Below are 9,121 nucleotides of genomic sequence, written 5' to 3'. Positions count from 1 at the left end.
AAGAAGAGGGTGGCGCGCGCCCCGGCGAGCTGCGCGAGATGTGCGCGGAGCTGCGATGAAGGAGATGCGGGGAAGAGGGAGACCGGCCCAAAGTTCCGCCGGTGCCCCGGCTCCAAACGTTTTCCTTGTCTAATTCACATATAGATATTTTTTTAAGGATGTCACATCTGAGCTCCTATAAATACATAATGTAGCAACAAGAAATAAAAAAAATAGGACAACACAAACAGAGTGGACATCAGCCTAGACGTGACATAACTATGTCACATTTAGATGTGTCCTAGACAGACCCAGGAAAATTTACGTGAGATTCTTACATAAAGGCTAATCTTCTATTTGTGGCCACATGAGAAAGAATCGAATCTGGAATGATGATATACGAGTAGTAGCACCACTTGAAGAGAAGCTTGTCCAACATCGTTTGAGATGGTTTGGGCATATTCAGTGCAGGCCTCCAGAAGCTTCAGTGCATAGTGGACGGCTAAAACGTGCGAAGAATGTCAAAAGAGGTCGGATAGACCGAATTTGACATGTGAGGAGTCTGTTAAGAGAGACCTGAAGGATTGAAGTATCATCAAAGAACTAGCTATGGACAGGGATGCGTGGAAGCTTGCTATCCATGTGTCAGAGCCTGTAAGACAATAAGTTTTGGGGAACCAGCACACCCCTCTAGGGGTGGCTTATCTCATTATATATAATGGTTGTGTTACAATATGTACCATATACGTACATAGGTACAGAAGCTATACATAGTCTAACACCCTCCCTCAATCTTAGCCACTTTCTAAAGAACTGAGAAGGGTAAGATTGCGCCTACAAGCCTCAAACTGTGGCAGCGGTAAAGGCTTAGTGAAGATGTCTGCAAGTTGATCCTTAGATGAGATAAACTTGATCTGGAGTTGCTTCTGTGATACACGTTCCCGTACAAAGTGATAGTCAACTTCAATGTGTTTCATTCGGGCATGAAATACTGGATTTGCAGAAAGGTATGTAGCACCGATGTTATCACACCAAAGAATAGGAGGCTGTGGTTGAGACAAACCCAACTCCTGAAGCAAAGACTGCACCCAAATAATCTCTGCAGTAGCATTAGCCACAGCCTTGTACTCAGCTTCAGTACTGCTACGTGACACAGTAGCCTGTTTCCGAGCACTCCAGGCGATCAAATTAGAGCCAAAGAATACTGCATAACCCCCCGTGGATCGCCTGTCATCTGGGCTACCAGCCCAATCTGCATCAGAGAAGGCCGAAAGGACCTGAGAGGAAGTCGGCCGAATATGCATACCAAATGTCAGGGTGAACTGAACATAACGAAGAATGCGTTTAACAGCAGCCCAATGAGTATCTCCGGGAGCCTGAAGATACTGACAAACCCTGTTAACAGCATAAGAGATATCTGGTCTCGTGATCGTCAAGTACTGAAGTCCACCAACAATGCTCCTGTACTCTGTGGCATCCGCAGGAGACAAAAGCTCACCATCAACAGCTGTTATCTTGTCGGTAGACGACATGGGTGTGGTGGTCGGTTTGCACTTCAGCATGCCAGCTCTCTGTAACAACTCCAAGGAGTACTTCTTCTGCGTAAGGACAAGACCAGTAGCACGAGAAGTGACCTCAACTCCAAGAAAGTAGTGAAGCTTCCCAAGATCTTTGACCGCAAAATCAGCACCAAGAGAGCAGACAAGAGCATCAGCAGCATACTGAGAAGAGCTGACAAGGATAATATCATCGACATATACCAAAAGATACATAGTGACTTCTGGCTTCTGTAGAAGAAATAACGAAGTGTCAGCAGTAGACGACACAAACCCATGAGCACGAAGGGCAGAGGCAAGGCGGGCATGCCAGGCACGAGGAGCTTGCTTCAAACCATATAGTTCTTTGGAAAGATGACAGATATAGTCAGGATGATCAGGATCAGAGAAACCAGGCGGCTGTTTCATATAAACCTCTTCCTCCAAAAATCCATGTAGAAAAGCATTCTGCACATCAAGTTGACGAAGTGACCAACCACGAGAAACAGCAATGGAGAGAAGAAGCCGAATAGTGGTAGGCTTGACGACAGGACTGAAGGTGTCCTCATAGTCAAGACCATGACGCTGCCGAAAACCGCGAGCAACAAGTCGCGCTTTGTAACGCTCAATAGATCCATCCGAATGCTTCTTCACTTTGAATACCCATTTTGAGTCAATAACATTTACCCGTGGTGGTGGAGGAACGAGAGTCCATGTCTTGTTACGAAGAAGAGCATGAAACTCCTGCTCCATAGCCTCTCGCCAATGTGGAATGCGCAGGGCAGCCTGATATGAGCGAGGCTCAGAAGATGGATCCGCAACAGCAGCAGCCAAACAAGCAGCCAACCAAGCAACCGTACCATCCTTACGTTCCTTAGGTTTGAAAATGCCACTGCGACTGCGTGTATGTGGTCGGGACACAGGAACCACCGAGGTCGACGGAGCAGCCTGCAACGGGCTGGAGGACGGCGACGTTGACGAGTCAGCCGGTGACGAGGAGCCAGCCACGGTAGCCTCGGACTCAGTTGGCGAAGAAGGCCGACCCACCGGCGAAACCGGCAGAGCAGACGAAGCAGCTGGCGACTCCGACATCACAGACCGGGCCGATGGCGAGCTCGGCATAGTGGGCCGCGGCGCGGCCGGTGTCGCGGGCCGATCCGCTGATGAAGGCGACGTGAGGACCCGAGCCGCGGGCGAAGACGGCGTGACGGGCCGAGCCGCAGGCGAAGACGGCGTGACGGGCCGAGCCGCGGGCGACTCGGCGGCCGCTGGCGAAACGGACCGAGCAGTGGAGATGCTCGGCGCGACGGGCTCGTCGGGTGACCATGCATGGGCACGCGAATCGATGCCATGCAACATAGGGCGATCGACGTGCCCACCAGAAGACGACGATGATGATGGTGAATCCTCCAACAGCTCCAAACGAGCTCCACGTCCGGTTCCTGCACCATGGTTAGGTAACAGCAAAGGAGAGTATGCAACATCATCAAATTGGTCAGAAGCAACAGAGGATGAATGCAGGGATGGTGGTTCGACAGTGGACACAGGAAGGTTGGCAAAGGGAAAAACATGCTCATCAAACACGACGTCCCGAGATATATAGACACGATTAGTGGGAACATGAAGACATTTGTAAGCTTTATGAAGAGAGCTATAGCCAAGAAAAACACACTTCTTAGAACGAAACTCAAGCTTGCGCTTGTTATATGGACGAAGATGCGGCCAGCAAGCACACCCAAATACCTTGAGAAAGGTATAATCAGGTTGTTCATTAAGGAGAACCTCAATGGGAGTCTTCATGTTTAAAACACGAGTAGGAGTACGGTTGATGAGAAAGCATGCAGTGGTGAAAGCATCACTCCAAAACCGAAACGGAACAGATGCATGGGCCAAAAGAGTAAGACCAGCTTCAACAATTAGACGATGCTTACGTTCGACTGAACCATTCTGCTGATGTGTATGTGGACATGCTAAACTATGAGCTATCCCAAGCGACTGAAAGAAAGAGTTGAGGTTGCGATACTCGCCCCCCCAGTCTGACTGGACATGAACAATTTTGTGCTTGAGAAGACGTTCAACATGTTTTTGAAACTGAACAAAAATATCAAACACATCAGATTTGCGTTTAATAAGGTAAAGCCAGGTAAAGCGACTATAAGCATCAACGAAACTGATATAGTAATTATGACCACTGACAGAAGTCTGAGCAGGACCCCATACATCTGAAAACACAAGTTCTAAAGGATGTTTCACCTCACGACTGGACTCCGAAAAAGGAAGTTGATGACTCTTCCCCTGCTGACAAGCATCACACACTGCTACATCTTTATGACTAGACAAACTAGGAAGCTCATGACGACGCAAAATATGACGGACAATAGGTGTGGCCGGGTGACCAAGACGAGCATGCCACTGTGACGGAGAGACCCGAACTCCACTGAAAACACGAGCGACACCAGGATGCTCCAGACGGTAGAGGCCCTGGCACAACCGCCCACTAAGAAGAATGTCCCTCGTGCCCCGATCCTTAATAAAAAGATCAAAAGGGTGAAATTCACAAAGCACATTATTATCACGTGTGAGTTTAGGAACTGAAAGAAGATTACGGGTCACAGATGGAACTCGAAGAACATTGCGAAGCTGAAGACTCCTATTGGCATGTCTAGTGAGAAGAGATGCTTGACCAATATGAGAGATGTGCATACCTGCTCCATTGGCGGTGTGGATCTTGTCGGAGCCATGATAGGTTTCACGAGTGTGAAGCTTCCCTATCTCGCTGGTTAGATGGTCTGTCGCCCCAGAGTCCATGTACCAGTGTGGATCGATGGAGTAGGACTGAGTGTGTCCCTGTTGCTTCTGCGGCGCGGGACGATCAGTCATGGCGACCTGACGGGCATTGTTGCGTGTATCTTTGCCGTCATTGCCAAGACCAAGGAAGCTTCGCTGGAAGCGCTTATGACACTTGGAGGCCCAGTGCCCATCGCGGCCACAAAGCTGACACACACGTGGACCGCCAGCCCCCGGTAAGGTCGCAGTAGGTGGGGGGGGCCCAGGCGGGCGATGGTGGCAGCCCCAAGGGAGACCGGGGTGATGAAGAAGAGCGGCCACCCTTGGTGGCGGCGTTGGCCGAGAGGGAGCCAGTGCCCCTGGTGCGGCGAGTCTCGACCCGTTGCTCAATGAGAAGGAGCCGAGAGAAAACCTCGTGTGCCAGCATGGGTGTCGAGTTGCCCCGCTCGTTGATGATCTCGACTAAGGCATCATACTCCTCATCAAGACCATTGACAATAAACGAGTTGAACTCGGAGTCGGTGAGGGGCTGTCCAATGGAGGCCAATGTGTCGGCGAGGCCCTTGACCTTGTTGTAGAACTCAGTGGCAGTGGAGTCAAGCTTCTGACACTCTCCAAGCTGACGACGGAGTGCAGAGACACGAGCCTGGGACTGCGCTGCAAAGGTGCGCTCAAGGATGGTCCAGGCCTCATGAGACGTCTTCACGAAGACAACAAGGCCGGCAACTGCCGGCGAGAGCGACCCCTGGATGGAGGAGAGGTTCGCCTGGTCCTGCCCCGTCCAGACGCGATGGGCCGGATTGTAGACCGGACCGTGCACGCTGTCTACCAGCGCGGGTGGGCAGGGAAGCGATCCGTCGACGTAGCCTAGCAGGTAGTGACTCCCCAAGAGCGGGAGAACCTGCGCACGCCAGAAGATGTAGTTGTCGGCGGAGAGCTTGATGGTGATGAGATGACCGAAGTGAAACGGCGGCGGCGAAGACAATCCCATCGAGGAGGCTGCCTGGGGTGCAAACACCATGGAGGCAACCGGAGGCACCGAAGCCGATGCGGGAGGAGGCGGGACCGCAGCCAGGGCGGGCGCCGCAAAGCTCGCGGCCGGTGCGGACGCCGCAAGGCCCGTGGCCGGGGCGGACGCCGCCAACCCCGCCAGCGGGGCAGTGTGATCCGCTTGCGGCAGGAGCGGCGGGACGACGCCTGCGGAGTCCGCAGCGGACGGCGGCGCCGCGGTGTGGACCACGAGGTCACGCCCAAGCGAGGGCGCCGGCGGCGTGGAGAAGACGGAGCCGATGCTCCTTGTCCCGATCGGAGCCGGAACAGAGACGACATCGAGCGTGAGGTTGAGCAGAGCCGCAAGAGAGGCCGGGAGGAAGCCCGCAGCAGTGGAACCGGTGGTGGCGGCGCTCGACATGGCGGCGGCGCGATCGGTGGCGCGGCGGCGGCGGTGAAGGCGGCGGCGGCTGCGGCGGCGGTGCGGGTATTAGGGTTTAGAAGCGGAAGCGATCGTAACCTAGCGTGATACCATGTAAGACAATAAGTTTTGGGGAACCAGCACACCCCTCTAGGGGTGGCTTATCTCATTATATATAATGGTTGTGTTACAATATGTACCATATACGTACATAGGTACAGAAGCTATACATAGTCTAACAGAGTCATGAGTTGGTCGCGAGATCTTATGGATTTCACCTCTAGTCTACCTCAACTTGTTTGAGATTAAAGACTTTGTTGTTGTTGTTGTTTAAAAAAGTACAAGTCTCTCCTCACTGTATACGTACGGGTCCTGTGTTTCTTGATATGACCAAATGAGTAATGCTACATGCAGGCAAACTTACTGTTTTTACGTAACAAAAACGTGGAAACATGGGATTAGATCCATGGGGAGGAAGGGCCCACCCCTTGAAAATTAGTCGGAGAAGAAAAGTACTACTCCCTCCTGTCCTTTTAATTCCACGATACTTTACAAAGTTTGACTAAATGTATATATTAAAAAATATCAACATCTACTACTGGATTATTGGTCCCTTTTATAATTTGTGCCAAATTTTAATCAAAGATTTAACTAATAAAATGTTAATGCGTGCCAATAAAAATTATATCATTGAATTCGTATTTAAACATAGTTTTCGATGATATATTTTTGGTGACATGCATGAACTTTTTGTTAGTTAAATTTATGGTCAAAATTTAGCATAAAATACAATAAAGACCAATAAACCAAGACGGAGGTAGTACAATACCAAATACATATTCCATGAAACTACATTTAGTAATGAATCTAACAATATTGATTTGACATTATGAGTGTTGAAATTTTTATTTAAGTTTGATTAAAGTAGAGATACTTTGACTTCGAGCAAAATTCATATGTAGATTAAAAAGGGCCGGAGGGAGAGGTTAGGAAGATTGCGTAGGCTTAAGTAACTTTTACGTATATGTAGGAATTAATTGTTGCACCAAATAAGGCCGTCAACAGATCGAGCCGGTCGTCAACAGGTACGTGTGCACTACTGCGATTCTGATCCCGAGAGCGGGCCTTGGAGCGATTCGGTCGTCGACCACCACTACGATATCGTGGACATGGACCACAGCGACGAAACTGATGCCGGGATCTGGGCGGCCCGGCCGCCGAGGAGCCCCGCGAGCGCCCGGCCACCGAATAAGTAATTTTATCGGAGGCGGGATGTATCGGTGTTGGATCCATCATTTGTCCATTTCGTCAAGATTCATGTGGCCTTTGTCTGTATAAACTAGTAATTACAGCCCCAACTCTATATATTGGTAATACATGTGCGGGTCCCTTTGCATGCAGCAGCTTTTGTCGGGGGATAGAACCTTTGTATGCATGTACATATATTATCCTCCTCTCTCCCACCGCAAGACGTCCATTAAATTTTTTGGAAAAAATTTGAATGATAAATATGCTTTAAATCTAAACTCTGTTTTGGAAAAAATTATATATTTGAATTCAGAGCGACAAGACCTTTGAAACAAGACCGATCTTGGATATATTTTGAACAATTTGAATTTTATAGCTTTCATATTTCAGTTCTAGTTGTATTTCACAAACATCAGTTTCGCACATTGAATAAACAACTTGACAAACACATTGAAATATGTTTCATGTATTTCATAAATACCAATTTCATATATTTTAAATAATCATTTGAATGTATTTGAAATAACCCATTTAACATATTTCCCCGCACCAAAAAAAATTGATTTCACTCATTTAAAAAAATCAGTTAAGAAAACAAATTTCACTCGTTCCAAAAATATATTTCACAATTTCAAAAAACACATTACACTCATTTTCAAAAGATATATTTCACTCATTTCAGAAAACACATTACACTCACTCAATTGAAATACTATACTATACTAGCTAAATGCCCGTGCGTTGCTACGAGCTTTTTAAAATTTACATACAAATGCATTATTTTGAAAGAACTATAATGATGTTGGTATCCATAGAGCTAAAACAAATAAATACATCATTCTAGATCTCTCCAATTTTATTTTTGCGGGATAGGAAAACCGAATCTTAGCAGCACAAATATAACACATGCTTCCCTGTTAGAGGTATAAATATGTATAATTCTTAAATGACGTGTTTTTTTAAATCTTCTAGCTCATAACACCATAATTCCAGTGATTATGCCACGTACTTTTTGGAATTTATTCACCCTACAATATTATTTTAGGAGGTGAGTTTATTCACCCTACAATATTTTGTAGGGGGTCGAACTGAAAAGTGAAGCATGCGTCTCATGATAGAAATTGTAAAGTGAATGAGAGTAATGATCAACCTTTTCAAGAAGTCCTCTACTGATCTACACCTTCAAAAGTTATGATTTCATCAACATAAAAATATATGATATACTTGTAGATAATTGGAGTGGACCTCACACACCTAACTATCTACCATGCAATAAGTTATTTTTTTTATTTTTTCAAGTATTTGTTTTATTTTTCTCTTCAACACGGGTGCAGATGAGCCTGGGCTCATCTATGGGTATTCAAAAACATGGGACACATTTTTTTGCCTTAACATGGCTCAAATACTAACAATCCAAAACTATAGCTCAAGAAAGTAAACACTCTGTGCATAGAGAAGAAAAGAAAGCATCAACTCCAAATAATTTTTGTCACCAAAATGTATATGGTCATCCTCTCATTGGTCACTCTCCTTATGTGTCTTGTTCCCCATGGTTGGGCTTTCTCGAACAACTTGACCTTCTTCCTCCAATCCAACACTGGTGCACGTAGGCACGCTGCAGGCTGACTGAACCTATATGCAACTCGTGCTAGACATACATGGGACCCTAAAGGGCACACAAGTATGAAGAAGACGAGGTTGGGCTTGGCATAGTGATCATTGGGGTTGAATCGGTCAATGTGCTTGAACCGCTGCAGTGATGAAACATATGTAGTAGACGCGATCGCCATCACAGTCGGGCATGTAGCACATCCCTTCCAGGAATGTCGCCTAGTTGTGCACCCAGTGGCTGGCAGAATCTAAACCATGCCAGCAATAGCACACTACTATTCGTTGCCTCCAACATTGCCGCTACAAGGCTGAAGCATAGTGCCGCCATCGATAGCACCAGTAGGAGTGCACCCAGCTGACTCACCTCCTTCATCCCCCACACGCAGTACCCATCACCGTCATGCTCTCAATTACAAACAACAATGATGCCATCATCATCCCTATCGTCTCATCCTCCTCAAATTCCGCCAACGCCTTCGGTTCTTCCGGCCTCGTCCACATGAACGACGACGTGGAATAAATTTACGAAGAGGCAGTTGGTGTCCTCCCC

Source organism: Triticum aestivum, chromosome 5B (assembly GCF_018294505.1).
Source record: "Triticum aestivum cultivar Chinese Spring chromosome 5B, IWGSC CS RefSeq v2.1, whole genome shotgun sequence".
Taxonomy (NCBI): Eukaryota; Viridiplantae; Streptophyta; class Magnoliopsida; order Poales; family Poaceae; genus Triticum; species Triticum aestivum.
The sequence above is the reverse complement of the archived record's forward strand: the minus strand, read 5'-3'. Positions refer to the sequence as shown.